Below are 19,740 nucleotides of genomic sequence, written 5' to 3' on the forward strand. Positions count from 1 at the left end.
AGGGGAGGGCATCATAGAAGGGGTACCTATTGTACCCTATGTGCTGGAATTCCGGAACCGCCTACAGGAGCTGACCCAGGCTGTACGTGGGAACATGCAGGTGGCCCAGCGGCACCAACGCGTATGGTACGATCGGAGGGCCAGAGAGCGCACCTTGGAAATAGGACAGAAGGTCCTGGTGTTAGAGCCCACCAGGCAGAACAAGTTCCAAGCTGCATGGCAGGGGCCATACCAGGTAGTGGGGAAAATAGCCGACACAACCTATAATGTCGCCGATTGTGACGACCCCAGGGTTATCCGCTGTGACGGGGTGTACGGCAGAGCAGGAAGGGACAACAGGCCGAGGGACGATCCAACGAGATTTATTAAAGCAGGGAGCATACAACACCAAATATCCATGATGTAATTCAAGTTCACGAGAAGTCCACAATAAGTCCAAGTGAAGAAACAGATCTGGAGGTGCTTTCCAGTAATCCCGCACCCGATAAACGAAACAATAGTCCTTCCACAAGTCCAACAGATCCACCACAATCACACAGATACCAATTGCTTTCTCAGACAGCTTCGGTTCCTTCTCTTCCAGTATCCAACACACAACTGGCTAGATCACACATGGGTCTCTTGTCTGTGCTCCTGGGATCCGCCCATGAAGGGGGGTAGGGGTCACACCTTCTATTCAATGGTTAGGTCCACCAGAAGATTCTAGACTAGTGGGCTCCTTTTAGTCTATCTAGTATGTACATATGACTAGCCACCTGCTGTGAGGAAGAATGGCTATTCTTCACTAGTGGTGTTGACAAAGCTTAATTACATTATAGCTTAGGGCTGCAAGTATTGGGGGAAGGAGACATATTGTTACAGGTGAACTCCCAGCACAAGAAAATACATAAATTACAGCTAATAGAAGTTACATACCTCAAATGGCATATTATTCAAATACAGGACAGGGCAAAAGTACATATCATGACATCCGCATGTTCCACGTGAATATGCTGAAGCCCTACTGGGAGCGCCCTGAAGAAGTAGAGGCCATCTGTGCACTTGAAGCAGAGGATTTAGCCGGACTTCCCGTGCCTGATGTTTTAGGGGAAAGGACTCAGTCTAAAACATGGGACCAGGTACACTGGGGTGAAGACTTAGGCCCCCGGGAGAGACAGCAGGCGAAGGAATTGTTGAGGCAGCGACAGAGGATGTTTTCAGAGAAACCAGGGTACACTCGACTGGCACAACACAAGGTTGAGACCCAGGATCAGACCCCCCTGCGACAACCCCCCTTCCGCTTCCCTGAGTCTGTACGAGAAGGGATGCGACAAGAGATACAAGAGATGTTGCTTTTAGGGGTCATTGAAGAGTCAGATAGTCCCTGGGCATCCCCTGTAGTGTTAGTGCCCAAGAAGGATGGGACTACACGGTTTTGTGTAGACTATCGTAAGCTCAATGAGAAAACAGTGACGGATGCGTATCCCATGCCGCGTGTGGATGAGTTGTTAGACCGGCTAGCGGGGGCAAAGTATTTAACCACCATCGATCTATGCAAAGGCTACTGGCAGATTCCCCTTAGTTCTGACGCTATTCCCAAGTCGGCATTTGTCACCCCGTTTGGCTTATTCCAGTTTCGAGTTATGCCATTCGGGATGAAGAATGCCCCGGCGACCTTCCAGAGGCTGGCTGACCGGCTTCTGGATGGTCTCCAGGACTATGCTTGTGCCTACCTGGACGACATCGCCATCTACAGTGCGACATGGGAAGAGCATCTAAGTCACATAGAGACAGTATTGGACACGATCCACAAGGCCGGAATCACCCTGAACCCAAACAAGTGTCACGTGGGCAAAGCAGAGGTTCAGTATTTAGGGCATTGGGTGGGAAGTGGGAAACAGAGACCAGAACCAGCCAAGATTGAGGCCATAGCCAAATAGCCCACCCCACGCACTAAAACCCAGGTCATGGCGATTCTAGGGACAGCGGGGTATTACAGGAAATTTGTTCCCAATTACAGCAGCGTAGCCAATCCCCTCACTGATCTGACCCGTAAGAACCAACCCCGCCAGGTAACCTGGACCCCAGAGTGTGAGGAAGCCTTCCGCCAACTAAAGGACGCCCTCACCAATACCCCTGTATTGGCCGCACCCGATCCAGCTAAACGTTTCCTGGTTCACACAGACGCTTCTATGTTTGGATTGGGGGCAGTACTGAGCCAAGTTGGGCCGAACGGCCAAGAACACCCGGTAGCTTACCTGAGTCGGAAACTACTGCCCCGTGAAGTAAGCTATGCGGCCATCGAGAAGGAGTGTCGGGCAGTAGTATGGGCACTCAAAAAGTTGCAACCATATTTGTATGGACGACAGTTTTCTCTCCGAACGGACCATAATCCCCTAGTCTGTCGTCTCGGGTCTCCGGAGACAACGCCAGATTACTGCGGTGGAGTTTAGCCCTACAACCTCTAGACTTCACCATCCACTACAGACCCGGCAAAGAAAACGGCAACGCCGATGGACTAAGTCGACAAACGGAACTTGTACCAACCCCATAAACTTCGGTCATACCCAAGCCGATCCTTTAAGGATCAGACTGTGTATGCCGATCGCGTCGCTGAAAAGGGGAGCCGTGTTACGGAACCACTCAGCACTCAGAATATGTTGTGAAGTTATATGCATGGATAATAGGTTCCATGTGAGATGCATCAGCCCACAGACTGCGCACCTGGGCAGAGGGGACAAGATATCACTTTTCTGTCCTCCCCCCACCTTTGTAATTTTGTAATTTCCACAGTAAATATCGGCAGGCTCCGGACCCCTGCGGCTATTGTAATGTATGTCTGGCCTGCCCTCTGTATCTGTGTGATATATTCTGTGTCCTGTGAATAAAGATTTGTGAGACTGGAAATACGGGGAGAAGCAGTGATATATTATATGCTCCCAGGTAACCAAGGAATTCCAGCCAGCGTCCTTCATTCATACTCCAGCCAAAGCAGAGTGGACCTCCTGAAACACGGGGTGGTACTGAAAGAAGTACCCCAGCTTGGTAGACCCCATTACATAGGTGTCTGTGACTGGGGTGACATCACCTGACACTGTATACAGGTGTCTATAATATACTATAATAATACTATATATATATATATATATATATATATACCGTATATACTCGAGTATAAGCCGACCCGAGTATAAGCCGACCCCCCTAATTTTGCCACAAAAAACTGGGAAAACTTATTGACTCGAGTATAAGCCTAGGGTGGAAATGCAGTGTTTATACTGGCCCCATAGATGCCCCAATACAGTGCTCTGCAGTGTTTATACTGGCCCCATAGATGCCCCAATACAGTGCTCTGCAGTGTTTATACTGGCCCCATAGATGCCCCAATACAGTGCTCTGCAGTGTTTATAGTGGCCCCATAGATGCCCCAATACAGTGCTCTGCACTGTTTATATTGGCCCCATAGATGCCCCAATACAGTGCTCTGCACTGTTTATATTGGCCCCATAGATGCCCCAATACAGTGCTCTGCAGTGTTTATACTGGCCCCATAGATGCCCCAATACAGTGCTCTGCAGTGTTTATAGTGGCCCCATAGATGCCCCAATACAGTGCTCTGCACTGTTTATATTGGCCCCATAGATGCCCCAATACAGTGCTCTGCACTGTTTATATTGGCCCCATAGATGCCCCAATACAGTGCTCTGCAGTGTTTATACTGGCCCCATAGATGCCCCAATACAGTGCTCTGCACTGTTCATAGTGGCCCATAGCTCTGCCCCATATATGCTCTGCTATGTTCACAGTGGCCCATAGATGCTCCACATTAATCTGTGCGATGGCCGCTGCTGCTGCAATAAAAAAAAAAAAAAGCCATACTCACCTCGCTACTTGCAGCTCCCAGCGTCTGGTCCCGGCGTCTGTCTGCACTGACTGATCAGGCAGAGGGCGCCGCGCACACTAGTGCGTCATCGCGCCCTCTGACCTGAACAGTCAGAGAGCAGATAGACGCCGGGAAGATGGATCGGCGGCTGGAACGAGGACAGGTGAATATAACATACTCACCTAGTCCTGGCGATCCTCGCGCTGTCCCCTCCTGTCTTCCGCGCTGCAGCTTCTTTCTCTATCAGCGGTCACCGGCACCGCTGACAGAGAAATGAATACGCGGCTCCGCCCCTATGGGAGGTGGAGCCGCTTATTCATATCTCTAATGAGCGGTCCCACGTGACCGCTGAAGAGAGGAAGAAGCTGCAGCGCGGAAGCCCGTGGGACGGCAGGGACAGCGCGAGGATCGCTGGGACTAGGTAAGTATACCTCAGCGCCCTCACCCCCTCACCCGCCGACCCCACCGCTACCGTGACTCGAGTATAAGCCGAGGGGGGCACTTTCAGCCCAAAAATTTGGGCTGAAAATCTCGGCTTATACTCGAGTATATACGGTATATATATAAAATACTATATAATATATAATACTATATAATAATATATATAATATATATATAATACTATAACATACAGGTGTCTAATAATTCTGGATTATCTCAATGAGAATAACTGTTTAACTCCATATCAGCATGGGTTTATGAGAAATCGCTCCTGTCAAACCAATCTAATCAGTTTTTATGAAGAGGTAAGCTATAGGCTGGGCCACGGTGAGTCATTGGACGTGGTATATCTCGATTTTTCCAAAGCGTTTGATACCGTGCCGCACAAGAGGTTGGTACACAAAATGAGAATGCTTGGTCTGGGGGAAAATTTGTGTAAATAGGTTAGTAACTGGCTTAGTGATAGAAAGCAGAGGGTCGTTATAAATGGTATAGTCTCTAACTGGGTCGCTGTGACCAGTGGGGTACCGCAGGGGTCGGTATTGGGACCTGTTCTCTTCAACATATTCATTAATGATCTGGTAGAAGGTTTACACAGTAAAATATCGATATTTGCAGATGATACAAAACTATGTAAAGCACTTAATACAAGAGAAGATAGTATTCTGCTACAGATGGATCTGGATAAGTTGGAAACTTGGGCTGAAAGGTGGCAGATGAGGTTTAACAATGATAAATGTAAGGTTATTCACATGGGAAGAAGGAATCAATATCACCATTACACACTGAACGGGAAACCACTAGGTAAATCTGACAGGGAGAAGGACTTGGGGATCCTAGTTAATGATAAACTTACCTGGAGCAGCCAGTGCCAGGCAGCAGCTGCCAAGGCAAACAGGATCATGGGGTGCATTAAAAGAGGTCTGGATACACATGATGAGAGCATTATACTGCCTCTGTACAAATCCCTAGTTAGACCACACATGGAGTACTGTGTCCAGTTTTGGGCACCGGTGCTCAGGAAGGATATAATGGAACTAGAGAGAGTACAAAGAATAACCATGTATAAGTATATAAGGGGACAATACAAATATCTCGCTGAGGATCTGTTTATACCAAGGAAGGTGACGGGCACAAGGGGGCATTCTTTGCGTCTGGAGGAGAGAAGGTTTTTCCACCAACATAGAAGAGGATTCTTTACTGTTAGGGCAGTGAGAATCTGGAATTGCTTGCCTGAGGAGGTGGTGATGGCGAACTCAGTCGAGAGATTCAAGAGAGGCCTGGATGTCTTCCTGGAGCAGAACAATATTGTATCATACAATTATTAGGTTCTGTAGAAGGACGTAGATCTGGGGATTTATTGTGATGGAATATAGGCTGAACTGGATGGACAAATGTCTTTTTTCGGCCTTACTATGTTACTATGTCTATGACTGTGGTGACGTCACCTCACACTGTATACAGGTATTGTGGTGACATCACCTTACACTGTATACAGGTGTCTATGACTGGTGACATCATCTCACACTGTATACAGGTATTGTGGTGACATCACCTTACACTGTATACAGGTGTCTATGACTGGTGACATCATCTCACACTGTATACAGGTACCTATGACTGTGGTGATGTCACCTTACACTGTATACAGGTATCTATGAATGTGGTGATATCACCTCACACTGTATACAGGTATCTATGACTGGTGACATCACCTCACGCTGTATACAGATATCTATGACTGTGGTGATATCACCTCACACTGTATACAGGTATCTATGACTGTGGTGACATCACGTCACACTGTATACAGGTGTCTATAACTGTGGTGACATCACCTGACACTGTATACAGGTGTATATGACTGTGGTAACTTCCCCTCACACTGTATACAGATATCTATGACTGTGGTGATATCACCTCACATTGTTTACCTGTGTCTATGACTGTGGTGACATCACCTCACACTGTATACAGGTACCCATGACTGTGGTGACATCTGTCAGGAATCCCTGACCGCTGCCACCAATTTCACGATTCACACCGTGACCGCCACCCCTACGTCACGGGTCGGGGTGACTTTAGGCCCCTACGTCACGGGTCGGGGTGACTTTAGGCCAACAGACGGCTATCACATGTGCAGGGGGGCTTATCTTAGTTATCCCTCCACTGCTAACAATGTGATGAATAAACACACACAAGGCTATTGACCTCTTAGTTTCCAGCAGGGGCTTATTTTAGGTATCCCACTGCTTTTCAATATACCACGAACTGCAGGGATTTATGTCTATCCCGCTTACAGTTTCACTTCACACTTGCAGCTCTCTGGCGCCCCCCTTACTCTCAGGTCAGATTAGGTACTGCACCCTGGGTAATTAGTTGCCAGACAGGCTGCCTGCTATGTACTGGCTATTGGGCACGCTGCAGCGACGCGATAAACTACTCCCACTCAGACAGGAACAATAATTATCAACGCCGCAGTCGCTACAACATAACCCAAAAGTCTGCACACGGTAACGCCGCCACCAGCTTCGATTAAACGAGTCCGAAGCTAACCCAAAAACAACAGTAGCGTATTTCCCTTCAAGGGACTTAGGGTACGGTTTTTAGAGCATGGAGAAAGAACTGGCATGAAATAATATACCCCACAAAATTTAGGCAGTGCTTTATCAAAATATTCTACAAAGAGGTTACAAATGAGACAATTGCAAATATGTACATGGTAATTATAACATAAAGGGAATAAAGGAGAAAAGCTAACACTCACATGTTCAAAGCATGGCAGGCAACCAGGCTAGTGCAGATTTCCATACATCCCAGTTCATGGGACGTGCTCCGCTCTTCCAGGAAAAAAAAACAAGAAGACTGAGCTGGGGATGTGAGCAGACAGTTATAGCTAAGCCTGTAACATCCCAGAAAGGGGTTGGATCACCTCGTCCCTCCTACCTCTTCAGTTAACTAATCTTACCCTAATCTATATCTAATTTCTATAACTTCGCTACAACACATGTCATAGTCATAACAAACCCAGCATTCATCTCGGATTCACGTGGGCATTCTAATGAGATCAAATATGTCCTATCTGGGATACATATTTACAGAGAAAACCCTACTTCTTTACCAGATGGAGTTAGAAGTCCGTGTTTCGAGGGATGGGTAGGTCCACCGAGTGAGATTAAGAATATATATTTTCGTGTTCGTAACGTAAACGGTCGGCATAATATCTTACAAAAACAGAACAAAGAACTTCCATGCATTTCTAGAAACTTAGACTCCAGTTCTAGCTGGAGGAAGATTCTAACCTGGTCGTAAATACCTTTCGGCCATAAAACTCCCCCCAGTACATTGGCAAAGCAGCTCTTGGCTGAGTGAAAGGGAAGGGGGGGGGGGCTTTTTAGCCCCAGCCTGCTGCAAGAAAAACTACTTATATATTTCATACCATATCGTGACACCTCCCCCTTTTGGTGTGCGCTAGGGAGGTAGAACCCCACGGTATGCCTCCATGCGCACCTCAGTGGGTTCACCCTGGCGGGACAGTCCATCTGCATTCCCATGCTCTTTGCCCATTTTGTGTTCAAGGGTGAAGTCAAACTGCTGAAGGGCAAGGCTCCAGCGTAGCAACCTACCGTTTGTTCCACCCATGGCGTTTAGCCAGCGCAAAGGGTTGTGGTCGGTCACCACAGTGAAGGGGTGACCGTACAAGTAGGGCTGCAAGCGCTGCAGGGCCCAGACTATGGCCACGCACTCCTTCTCGATGGTGGAGTAGGCCACTTCCCTCGGCAAAAGTTTCCAGCTCAGGTATAACACGGGGTGCTCTTGGTCCTCCGAGTCAACCTGGCTGAGCACAGCACCAAGGCCAAACTCGCTGGCGTCGGTCTGCACCAAGAACGGTCGACTGCTGTTGACTGCTTTCAACACAGGGGCGTTGCACAGTGTGGTTTTCAATGCCTGGAAGGCCCCCTCACAGCCATCTGTCCAGTTGACAATGTGGGGTAGCTTCTTCCTGGTGAGGTCCGTCAAAGGTTTTGCCAAGGTACTATAGTGCTGTACGAAGCGCCTATAGTACCCTGCAGTGCCCAGGAAGGACATCACCTGTTTCTTGGTCACGGGAGTGGGCCAGTTCACGATCGCGTCCACTTTCTCCGGTGTTGTGAATTCAGCTTTTGGGCTCCCTCCGGTGGTTGTAGAGGGTAATGCAGTTGTGCCTGGACTGCAGGATTGGACAGGTGTATCTACTAATTGCAAAACTGACTGGGGTATATAGCTTTGCAGGACTCTTTAGTCCCTGCCAGTTGTCCATTGTTTTTGGAGGATTCACTTCCCTGCTGGTCTCTCCAGTTTGCTGTGCTTTTCTACAAAGATAAGTCCTGGCTTTGTTTTTGCTGTCCACCTGCTGTGGACCTTATAGTTCTGTGCATATTCATGTTTTTGTCTTGTCCAGCTTTGTCTGTGAAGGATTTTTTGCAGCCAAGCTGTGTCTCTGGAGATGCAGATATACCCTACATGTCTTTAGTCAGATGTGGTGATTCGTATTTTCTGTGGTGGATATTTTCTAGTGTTTTTATACTGACCGCATAGTACTCTGTTCTATTCTTTCTTTTTAGTTAGTATGGCCTCCTATGCTAAAATCTGATTTCATATCTGCGTATGTTATTTCCCTCTCCTCTCACAGTCAATATTTGTGGGGGGCTATCTATCCTTTGGGGATTTTCTCTGAGGCAAGATAGGTTTCCTGTTTCTGTCTTTAGGGGAAGTTAGATCTTAGGCTGTGCCGAGGGGTCTAGGGAGTGTAGGTACCTCCCACGGCTACTTCTAGTTGCGCTGCTAGGTTCAGGGTTTGCGGTCAGTACAGGGACCACCTTCTCCAGAATCCGTCTCATGCTGCTCCTAGGCCACCAGATCATAACAGTACAACTGGTCAACAATGAGTTAATTGCATCTCAGAAGAAGGGAGGGAAGCTTTTGAGCCATTTTTTTTCCTTAGCCTGTTTGGTATTATTCTCCCTCTTTATCTCTGGGTGGCTACGGAATCTAGTATTAACATGAATGTTCAGGAGTTAGTTTCTCGGGTGGATCAGCTTGCTGCTAGGGTACAGGGTATTTCAGATTATATTGTTCAGACTCCTGCCTTGGAACCTAAGATTCCCACTCCTAATTTAATTTATTCTTTGGTGACAGATCCAAATTTTTAAGTTTCAAAAATAACTGTAAACTGTTTTTTGCATTAAGACCCCGGTCTTCTGGTGATCCTATTCAGCAGGTTAAAATCATCATATCTCTGCTGCGTGGTGACCCACAGGATTGGGCATTTTCCCTGGAAACTGGCAATCCTGCTTTGCTTAATGTTGATTCGTTCTTTCAGGCATTGAGGTTGTTGTATGATGAGCCTAATTCTGTGGATCAGGCTGAGAAAATCTTGTTGGCCCTGTGTCAAGGTCAAGAAGCGGCAGAATCGTATTGCCAGAAATTTAGAAAATGGTCTGTACTGACTAAATGGAATGAGGATGCCTTGGCGGCAATTTTCAGAAAGGGTCTTTCTGAATCCGTTAAAGATGTTAGGGTGGGGTTCCCCACGCCTGCTGGTCTGAGTGATTCTATGTCTCTGGCCATTCAGATTGATCGGCGCTTGCGCGAGCGCAGAGTTGTGCACACTGTGGAGTTGTCCTCTGAGCGGAGCCCTGAGCCTATGCAGTGTGATAGGATTTTGTCTAGAGCTGAACGTCAAACATTCAGGCGTCAGAATAGGTTGTGTTTTTACTGCGGCGTCTGCTCATGTTATTTCTGATTGCCCTAAGCGTACAAAGAGAATCGCTAGTTCTGTTGCCATCAGTACTATACAACCTAAATTTCTGTTATCTGTGACCTTGATCTGCTCATTATCATCATTTTCTGTCATGGCATTTGTGGATTCAGGCGCCGCTCTGAACTTAATGGACTTAGAATTTGCCAGACGTTGTGGTTTTCCCTTGCAGCCTTTGCAGAACCCTATTCCTTTGATGGGCATTGATGCTACACCGTTGGCTAAAAATAAACCTCAGTTTTGGACACAGCTGACCATGCGCATGGCGCCAGCCCATCAGGAAGATTGTCATTTTCTGGTGTTGCATAATTTGCATGATGATATTGTGCTGGGTTTTCCATGGTTGCAGCTACATAATCCGGTGTTAGATTGGAAATCCATGTCTGTGACTAGTTGGGGTTGTCAGGGGGTTCATGATCAGGTTCCTTTGATGTCAATTTCCTCTTCCCCCTCTTCTGAAATTCCTGAGTTTTTGTCAGACTTCCAGGATGTATTCGATGAGCCCAAATCAAGTTCCCTTCCACCGCATAGGGACTGTGATTGTGCTATTGACTTGATTCCAGGTTGTAAGTTCCCTAAGGGCCGACTTTTCAACCTGTCTGTGCCTGAACATACCGCCATGCGGAGCTATATTAAGGAGTCTTTGGAGAAAGGGTGTTGTGAATTCTGTTGTCAAGCTCCCTCCTGTGGTCATGAATGGTACTTCGGCTGGTTCTGTCCATGGGCTTCCTCTGGTGGTTGTGAGTGGAGCTGCAGCTTCTGAGTTTCCTTCTACAGGTGACGAGGTTAATTCGTTAGCTGGCTGCTCTATTTAACTCCACTTAGATCATTGCTCCATGCCACCTGTCAATGTTCCAGTATTGGTCTAGTTCTCTCCTGGATCATTCTTGTGACCTGTCTTCCCAGCTGAAGCTAAGTTCCTGCTTGTTTTTCTCTGGTTTGCTATTTTTCTGTCCAGCTTGCTATTTTGATTTTTGTCTTGCTTGCTGGAAGCTCTGGGACGCAGAGGGAGCGCCTCCGCACCGTGAGTCGGTGCGGAGGGTCTTTTTGCGCCCTCTGCGTGGTCTTTTTGTAGGTTTTTGTGCTGACCGCAAAGTTACCTTTCCTATCCTCTGTCTGTTCAGTAAGTCGGGCCTCACTTTGCTAAATCTATTTCATCTCTGTGTTTGTAATTTTCATCTTTACTCACTGTTCTGTCCTCACTAGCTGAGGCAGGCTCATACGTAGCTATACAGTCAGCTAAACCGCTATACCGGGGTCCAATAAGGAGACTGTGGTTGAGTCTGTGCTTTATTAAACGTAGTGGTATATTGATGCGGTGAAACTGTGAACAATGATATACATAGAATCAGTGCATGGCATAGAACAGATACATAATACACATGATATACATTATGCATAACATTTAGAAAGCTAGTGACTAAACTGGGAGTACAACTGGTTAAACTAAGCTAATATAGAGCAGGAATATCTATAGGAAGCATAAAGACATACCGGCAATGCAATCGCAAGGGGGATGAAGTAAAGCGTCTTTCCTTGAAGGCAAACTGAAGAAAGTGAAAGGAAAAATGGAGGGAAATGGAGGCTGAGCTACCATAATGCATTGCAAAGGAGGAGGAGAATCAGACATGGATAATACAAAATCAAGATTGAACTGCCAACATAACTCTGGCCGCTAGAGGGAGCCAAAGCATCACAGATGAATAAAGGCATGAATATGTCAATACTGTATACTGAGGAAACTGCAATTATGCAAGCAAATAATCAGGGTAACAATATTAGATGGCGGAGACAGAACACTCACAGTCATTATATGTGGGGGCTGCCTTTTCCTTTGGGGAATTTCTCTGAGGCAAGGTAGGCTTTATTTTTCTATCTCTAGGGCTAGCTAGTTTCTTAGGCTGTGTCGAGTTGCATAGGGAGCGTTAGGAGCAATCCACGGCTATTTCTAGTGTGTGTGATAGGATTAGGGATTGCGGTCAGCAGAGTTCCCACGTCTCAGAGCTCGTCCTATATTATTAGTAACTATCAGGTCATTCCGTGTGCTCTTAACCACTAGGTCCATTATTGTCCTTACCACCAGGTCATAACAGTACAGGTGGCCCAAAGTATTAATGCATCTCAATAGAGGGATAAGAGAAGTTCTGAGACCATTTTTTTTCTTTGCAGTGTGTTTTGTCTCTCTTTTCCCCTTTACCTCTGGGTGGTTCAGGATACAGGTGTAGATATGGACATTCAAGGTCTGTCCTCTTGTATGAATAATCTCACTGCAAGGGTACAAAACATTCAAGATTTTGTGGTTCAGAATCCGATGTTAGAGCCTAGGATTCCTATTCCTGATTTGTTTTTTGGGGATAGATCTAAATTTCTGAATTTAAAAAATAATTGTAAATTGTTTCTTGCATTGAAACCTCGCTCCTCAGGTGACCCTGTTCAACAAGTGAAAATCATTATTTCTTTGTTACGTGGCGACCCTCAAGACTGGGCATTTTCCCTTGCGCCAGGAGATCCGGCATTGCTTGATGTTGATGCGTTTTTTCTGGCGCTTGGATTGCTTTATGATGAACCTAATTCAGTGGATCAGGCAGAGAAAATCTTGCTGGCTCTGTGTCAGGGTCAGGATGAGATAAAAATATATTGTCAGAAGTTTAGGAAGTGGTCTGTACTCACTCAGTGGAATGAATGTGCCCTGGCAGCAATTTTCAGAAAGGGTCTCTCTGAAGCCCTTAAGGATGTCATGGTGGGATTTCCCATGCCTGCTGGTCTGAATGAGTCTATGTCTTTGGCCATTCAGATCGATCGACGCTTGCGTGAGCGTAAAGCTGTGCACCATTTGGCGGTATTATCTGAGCATAGACCTGAGCCTATGCAATGTGATAGGACTTTGACCAGAGCTGAACGGCAAGAACACACGTCGGAATGGGCTGTGTTTTTACTGTGGCGATTCCACTCATGCTATCTCCGATTGTCCTAAGCGCACTAAGCGTTTCGCTAGGTCTGCTACCATTGGTACGGTACAGTCGAAATTTCTTTTGTACGTTACTCTTATTTGCTCTTTGTCATCCTATTCTGTTATGGCATTTGTGGATTCAGGCGCTGCCCTGAATTTGATGGACTTGGAGTTTGCTAGGCGCTGTGGTTTTTTCTTGGAGCCCTTGCAGTATCCTATTCCATTGAGAGGAATTGATGCTACGCCTTTGGCCAAGAATAAGCCTCAGTACTGGACCCAATTGACCATGTGCATGGCTCCTGCACATCAGGAGGATATTCGCTTTTTGGTGTTGCATAATCTGCATGATGTGGTCGTTTTGGGGTTGCCATGGCTACAGGTCCATAATCCAGTATTGGATTGGAAATCTATGTCTGTGTCCAGCTGGGGTTGTCAGGGGGTACATGGTGATGTTCCATTTTTGTCTATTTCGTCATCCACCCCTTCTGAAGTCCCGGAGTTTTTGTCGGATTACCGGGATGTATTTGATGAGCCCAAATCCAGTGCCCTACCTCCTCATAGGGATTGCGATTTTGCTATCAATTTGATTCCTGGTAGTAAGTTTCCTAAGGGCCAACTGTTCAATTTATCTGTACCAGAGCACGCCGTTATGCGGAGTTATGTAAAGGAATCCTTGGAGAAAGGTCATATTCGCCCGTCGTCGTCACCATTGGGAGCAGGGTTCTTTTTTGTGGCCAAGAAGGATGGTTCTTTGAGACCTTGTATTGATTACCGCCTTCTTAATAAGATCACAGTCAAATTTCAGTACCCTTTGCCGCTGCTGTCGGATTTATTTGCTCGGATTAAAGGGGCTAGTTGGTTCACCAAGATAGATCTTCGTGGTGCGTATAATCTTGTGCATATTAAACAGGGCGATGAATGGAAAACAGCATTTAATACGCCCGAGGGCCATTTTGAGTACCTGGTTATGCCATTCGGGCTTTCCAATGCTCCATCAGTTATTCAGTCCTTTATGCATGACATCGTCCGAGAGTACCTGGATAAATTCCTGATTGTATATTTTGATGATATTTTGGTCTTCTCGGATGATTGGGAGTCTCACGTGAAGCAGGTCAGAATGGTGTTCCAGGTCCTTAGTGCAAATTCTTTGTTTGTGAAGGGGTCAAAGTGTCTCTTTGGAGTTCAGAAGGTTTCATTTTTGGGTTTCATTTTTTCCCCTTCTACTATCGAGATGGACCCTGTTAAAGTCCAGGCCATTTATGATTGGACTCAGCCGACATCTGTGAAGAGTCTGCAAAAGTTCCTGGGTTTTGCTAATTTTTATCGTCGCTTCATCAGTAATTTTTCTAGTGTTGCTTAACCGTTGACTGATTTGACCAAGAAGGGTGCTGATGTGGTCAATTGGTCTTCTGCGGCTGTGGAAGCTTTTCAGGAGTTGAAGCGTCGTTTTTCTTCTGCCCCTGTGTTGTGCCAGCCAGATGTTTCGCTTCCGTTTCAGGTCGAGGTTGATGCTTCTGAGATTGGAGCAGGGGCTGTTTTGTCGCAAAGAAGTTCTGATGGCTCGGTGATGAAACCATGTGCCTTCTTTTCTAGAAAGTTTTCGCCTGCTGAGCGCAATTATGATGTTGGCAATCGAGAGTTGTTGGCCATGAAGTGGACATTCGAGGAGTGGCGTCATTGGCTTGAAGGAGCCAAGCATCGCGTGGTGGTCTTGACGGATCACAAGAATTTGACTTATCTCGAGTCTGCCAAATGGTTGAATCCTAGACAGGCTCGTTGGTCGCTATTTTTCTCCCGTTTTGATTTTGTGGTTTCGTACCTTCCAGGCTCTAAGAATGTGAAGGCTGATGCCCTGTCTAGGAGTTTTGTGCCCGACTCTCCGGGTGTTCCTGAGCCGGCGGGTATTCTCAAAGAGGGGGTAATTTTGTCTGCCATCTCCCCTGATTTGCGGCGGGTGCTGCAAAAATTTCAGGCTGATAGACCTGACCGTTGCCCAGCGGAGAAACTGTTTGTCCCTGATATATGGACTAGTAGAGTTATCTCTGAGGTTCATTGTTCGGTGTTGGCTGGTCATCCTGGAATCTTTGGTACCAGAGATTTGGTGGCTAGATCCTTTTGGTGGCCGTCTTTGTCGCGGGATGTGCGTTCTTTTGTGCAGTCCTGTGGGACTTGTGCTCGGGCTAAGCCCTGCTGTTCTCGTGCCAGTGGGTTGCTTTTGCCCTTGCCGGTCCCAAAGAGGCCCTGGACGCATATCTCTATGGATTTTATTTCGGATCTCCCTGTCTCTCAAAAGATGTCGGTCATTTGGGTGGTTTGTGATCGCTTCTCTAAGATGGTCCATTTGGTACCCTTGTCTAAATTACCTTCCTCCTCTGATTTGGTGCCATTGTTCTCCCAGCATGTGGTTCGTTTACATGGCATTCCAGAGAATATCGTGTCTGACAGAGGTTCCCAGTTTGTTTCGAGGTTTTGGCGAGCCTTTTGTGCTAGGATGGGCATTGACTTGTCTTTTTCCTCGGCTTTCCATCCTCAGACTAATGGCCAGACTGAACGAACCAATCAGACCTTGGAAACATATCTGAGATGCTTTGTTTCCGCTGATCAGGATGACTGGGTGTCCTTTTTGCCTTTGACTGAGTTCGCCCTTAATAATCGGGCCAGCTCGGCTACTTTGGTTTCGCCGTTTTTCTGCAATTCTGGTTTCCATCCTCGTTTCTCTTCAGGGCAGGTTGAGTCTTCGGACTGTCCTGGTGTAGATACTGTGGTGAATAGGTTGCAGCAGATTTGGACTCATGTGGTGGACAATTTGACATTGTCCCAGGAGAAGGCTCAATGTTTCGCTAACCGCCGGCGCTGTGTGGGTCCCCGACTTCCTGTTGGGGATTTGGTTTGGTTGTCGTCTCGTTATGTTCCTATGAAGGTTTCCTCTCCTAAGTTTAAGCCTCGCTTCATTGGTCCGTATAAGATTTCTGAGGTTCTCAATCCTGTGTCGTTTCGTTTGACCCTTCCAGCTTCTTTTGCCATCCATAATGTATTCCATAGGTCATTGTTGCGGAGATACGTGGCGCCTGTGGTTCCATCCGTTGATCCTCCTGCCCCGGTGTTGGTTGAGGGGGAGTTGGAGTATGTGGTGAAGATTTTGGATTCTCGTATTTCGAGACGGAAACTCCAGTACCTGGTCAAGTGGAAGGGTTATGGTCAGGAAGATAATTCCTGGGTCTTTGCCTCCGATGTTCATGCTGCCGATCTGGTTCGTGCCTTTCATTTGGCTCGTCCTGGTCGGCCTGGGGGCTCTGGTGAGGGTTCGGTGACCCCTCCTCAAGGGGGGGGGGTACTGTTGTGAATTCTGTTGTCAAGCTCCCTCCTGTGGTCTTGAATGGTACTTCGGCTGGTTCTGTCCATGGGCTTCTTCTGGTGGTTGTGAGTGGAGCTGCGGCTTCTGAGTTTCCTTCTACAGGTGATGAGGTTAATTCGTTAGCTGGCTGCTCTATTTAACTCCACTTAGATCATTGCTCCATGCCACCTGTCAATGTTCCAGTATTGGTCTAGTTCTCTCCTGGATCGTTCTTGTGACCTGTCTTCCCAGCTGAAGCTAAGTTCCTGCTTGTTTTTCTCTGGTTTGCTATTTTTCTATCCAGCTTGCTATTTTGATTTTTGTCTTGCTTGCTGGAAGCTCTGGGATGCAGAGGGAGCGCCTCCGCACCGTGAGTCGGTGCGGAGGGTCTTTTTGCGCCCTCTGCGTGGTCTTTTTGTAGGTTTTTGTGCTGACCGCAAAGTTACCTTTCCTATCCTCTGTCTGTTCAGTAAGTCGGGCCTCACTTTGCTAAATCTATTTCATCTCTGTGTTTGTAATTTTCATCTTTACTCAGAGTCATTATATGTGGGGGCTGCCTTTTCCTTTGGGGAATTTCTCTGAGGCAAGGTAGGCTTTATTTTTCTATCTCTAGGGCTAGCTAGTTTCTTAGGCTGTGTCGAGTTGCATAGGGAGCGTTAGGAGCAATCCACGGCTATTTCTAGTGTGTGTGATAGGATTAGGGATTGCGGTCAGCAGAGTTCCCACGTCTCAGAGCTCGTCCTATATTATTAGTAACTATCAGGTCATTCCGTGTGCTCTTAACCACTAGGTCCATTATTGTCCTTACCACCAGGTCATAACAAAAGGGCATATTCGGCCATCTTCTTCACCGTTGGGAGTGGGTTCTTTTTTGTTGCCAAGAAGGATGGCTCCTTGAGACCCTGTATTGATTATCGCCTCTTGAATAAGATCACGGTCAAATTTCAATACCCCTTGCCTTTGCTTACTGATTTGTTTGCTAGGATTAAGGGGGCTAGCTGGTTTACTAAGATTGACCTTCGAGGGGCATATAATCTTATTCGTATCAAGCAGGGTGACGAATGGAAAACTGCATTTAATACGCCTGAAGGCCATTTTGAATACCTTGTGATTCCATTCGGACTCTCTAATGCTCCATCTGTGTTCCAATCCTTCATGCATGATATCTTTCGGAGTTATCTTGATAAATTCATGGTTGTATATTTGGATGATATTTTGATTTTTTCCAATGATTGGGAGCCTCATGTGAAACAGGTCAGGATGGTATTTCAGATCCTCCGTAATAATGCTTTATTTGTGAAGGGGTCAAAGTGCCTCTTTGGAGTGCAGAAGGTTTCTTTTTTGGGTTTCATTTTTTCTCCCTCATCTATAGAAATGGATCCGGTTAAGGTTCAGGCCATTCATGATTGGATTCAGCCCACATCTGTGAAGAGCCTTCAGAAATTCTTGGGCTTTGCTAATTTTTATCGTCGTTTCATTGCCAACTTCTCCAGTGTGGTTAAACCTCTGGCCGATTTGACCAAGAAAGGCACTGATGTGACGAATTGGTCCTCCTCGGCTATTTCTGCCTTTCAGGAGCTTAAACGCCGATTTACTTCTGCCCCTGTATTGCGTCAGCCAGATATTTCTCTTCCATTTCAGGTTGAGGTTGACGCGTCTGAGATTGGGGCAGGGGCCGTTTTGTCTCAGAGGAATTCTGATGGTTCCTTGATGAAACTGTGTGCCTTCTTTTCTCAGAAGTTTTCACCTGCGGAACGCAATTATGATGTCGGCAATCGGGAGTTGTTGGCTATGAAGTGGGCATTTGAGGAGTGGGGACATTGGCTTGAGGTGGCCAAGCACCGTATTGTGGTCCTGACTGACAAGAATCTGATTTACCTCGAATCTGCCAAACGGCTGAATCCTAGACAGGCTCGATGGTCCCTGTTTTTCTCCCGTTTTGATTTCGTGGTCTAGTCCATTCCTGGTACTAAGAATGTTAAGGTGGATGCCCTCTCTAGGAGTTTTTTTCCTGATTCCCCTGGGGTTCTTGAGCCGGTCGGCATTTTGAAGGAAGGGGTGATTCTTTCTGCCATCTCCCCTGATTTGCGACGAGTTCTTCAGGAATTTCAGGCTGATAAACCTGACCGCTGTCCTGTGGGGAAACTGTTTGTTCCTGATAGATGGACTAGTAAAGTGATTTCTGAGGTTCATTGTTCTGTGTTGGCTGTCCATCCTGGGATTTTTGGTACCAGAGATTTGGTTAGTAGGTCCTTTTGGTGGTCTTCTTTGTCGCGGGATGTGCGTTCTTTTGTGCAGTCCTGTGGGATTTGTGCGCGGGCTAAGCCTTGCTGTTCCCGCGCTAGTGGGTTGCTTTTGCCATTACCGGTCCCCGAGAGGCCCTGGACACATATTTCTGTGGATTTTATTTCCGATCTTCCTGTTTCCCAAAGAACATCGGTTATCTGGGTTGTCTGTGACCGATTTTCTAAGATGGTTCATTTGGTGCCTTTGCCTAAATTGCCTTCTTCTTCTGCTTTGGTTCCGTTGTTTTTTCAGCTTGTCCATTTGCATGGTATTCCGGAGAATATTGTGTCCGACAGAGGTTTCCAGTTTGTTTCTAGGTTTTCTAGGTTTTGGCGGGCCTTTTGTGCCAAGCTCGGCATTGATTTGTCTTTTTCTTCTGCATTTCATCCTCAGACAAATGGCCAGACTGAGCGAACTAATCAGACCTTGGAGACCTATTTGAGATGCTTTGTGTCTGCTGATCAGGATGATTGGGTGGCTTTTTTGCCATTGGCCGAGTTTGCCCTTAATAATCGGGCTAGTTCGGCTACTTTGGTTTCGCCTTTTTTTTGTAATTTTGGTTTTCATCCTCGTTTTTCTTCTGGGCAGGTTGAGCCTTCTTGACCTTCCTGGTGTGGATTCTGTGGTCGACAGGTTGCAGATTTGGGCTTATGTGGTGGACAATTTGGTGCTGTCTCAGGAGGAGGCTCAACGTTTTGCTAATCGTCGTCGGTGTGTTGGTTCCCAGCTTCGGGTTGGGGATCTGGTTTGGTTATCTTCCCGTCATGTTCCTATGAAGGTTTCTTCCCCTAAGTTTAAGCCTCGATTTATTGGTCCTTATAGGATTTCTGAGATTATTAATCCGGTGTCCTTTCGCCTGGCGCTTCCGGCCTCTTTTGCTATTCATAATGTCTTCCATAGATCTTTGTTGCGGAAATATGTGGAGCCCGTTGTTCCCTCTGTTGATCCTCCGGCCCCTGTATTGGTCGATGGTGAGTTGGAATATGTTGTTGAGAAGATTTTGGATTCTCGTTTTTCGAGGCGGAAGCTTCAGTACCTTGTCAAATGGAAGGGTTATGGCCTCTTGG

Source organism: Ranitomeya imitator, chromosome 1 (assembly GCF_032444005.1).
Source record: "Ranitomeya imitator isolate aRanImi1 chromosome 1, aRanImi1.pri, whole genome shotgun sequence".
NCBI lineage: Eukaryota > Metazoa > Chordata > Amphibia > Anura > Dendrobatidae > Ranitomeya > Ranitomeya imitator.